The sequence below is a fragment of the Papilio machaon genome, chromosome 27, assembly GCF_912999745.1.
Source record: "Papilio machaon chromosome 27, ilPapMach1.1, whole genome shotgun sequence".
NCBI lineage: Eukaryota > Metazoa > Arthropoda > Insecta > Lepidoptera > Papilionidae > Papilio > Papilio machaon.
The window spans coordinates 1902423-1904015 of NC_060012.1; the positions used below are offsets into that span (position 1 = coordinate 1902423).

The window sequence follows — 1593 nt, forward strand, 5'->3', positions numbered from 1 at the left end:
AATGTTTGTATTTTAAATGGATTACCAAAATTGTAAAATAGATTGTATACGAACGAATATAGAATAATGGAAGAAACAACTACAAGAATGAAGGAGAAGCAATACAAAAACAGCAGTCAAAAATCTTTGCAAAGAAAATACATTATCATTCAGGATTTTATATAGTATTTTTATAGCTTTACAAACGTCAATCTTTTTAATTTCATAACTGCAAAAATTTGTATGGATGGATGGATGTTTGTTAGAAAGTATCTCCAGATCGGCCCAACAGAATTCACTGAATTTTGACATATATGGAGAACAAAGTCTGGAAGAATACATAGACTACCAATACATTTTTTTTTCCTCGCGAACAGAGTAAGCGACAGCAAGCGACAGCTAGTACTTAATTATTTTAAATTCCTCTTAGTTTACTTATAAATACGTACATTTGATTGACATTCCTTCTCTTGACACTAAAAATTAAATTCAATTAACATTGGTAGACGCCAGCAACATCAACATCTTTCACAGGAGTGGGTCGCCCAGTGAAATGCCACAACTACACAAAAAACAGTAGAGAAGTGGAAGAATTTGCGCGTTTCATTTGATGAGTGTGCGTGTAGGCCTAATTTTAGTACTGTTTTCCTTACCACCATTATGTTATAACGAAAGTATAGGATGGGGAAGTGGATTTGACGAAGTAGGGGACGCATACTAAGGGGTATTTATCTTTCTGAGCGTCTATCATCTATTAAAGGTAGGCAACGCATTTGCAATACTACATGTCTATGGGCAGTGGTCGCTTTGCTTTTTCGGCGAATCCGGGTGGCGGTTTGTAATAAAAACAAGTTAAGGAATAATTTTTAGAAAGACCCTTACGTTTGTTACACATTTGCTACCGTGACACTGTAAAGTTATAGATAAATTAAGCAATTAATACTAATTTTATATATTTCTTATCTGTACTTATGCAAGATTAAGTTAGTTTAATTTTATTAAAACTCTTTTGAATTTGAAATTGGGCTAAAATCTTAAATTTTAGGTTTTAAATCAAGATCAAATGTGTGAAAAACATTTAATATATTTTGTAGGCAAAAATACTAAAAATATGACAAACCGTTGAAGTGGACAATTCGCCTCTAGTCTGAAAATGTTATAAATGTTCTGTAAAAACATTATATTAAGTTCAAATAAAAATCGCAAATAATGTTTGAAAAATTATTGTGTTAATTAAATGTAAATCAACGCCATCTAGTTTCACGTTTCACGTATTAAGAAACTTTTTAAAAATCACGACTTACACTGGATTTGCATTGTGAACCCCTACACTGAAATTTTAAGTATATTATGTTATTTATAGATTGAAATTAGTTATTTACCTTTGACTTTTTGAACAGAAAAAAAAATAAAAAAAAAACTTACCATTGCAACACTTTCAGATCCATCGCACTATTAAAAAAAAAATACCGTACAACTATAATTTATACGGACAAAAATATTATCAATTTAACTGTCATTCATACAAAAAAAAAATATTATGTTGTTCCGATATACATTTTAAAATTATATTAAGCGTATCTGAGAACAGAATACAATAGCGAAGTTGCATTT

General features: G+C 30.1%; 1 long non-coding RNA gene across 1 annotated transcript; it reads right to left on the bottom strand.

Moving 5' to 3' along the window:
- Positions 1-808: 808 nt before the first annotated feature.
- LOC123722537 lies at positions 809-1312 on the bottom strand. Its single transcript, XR_006756510.1, has 3 exons — positions 1284-1312; positions 1100-1126; positions 809-888 (listed from the first exon to the last, which is right to left on the bottom strand). It is a non-coding gene; the product is annotated as an uncharacterized LOC123722537 (long non-coding RNA).
- Positions 1313-1593: the final 281 nt, after the last annotated feature.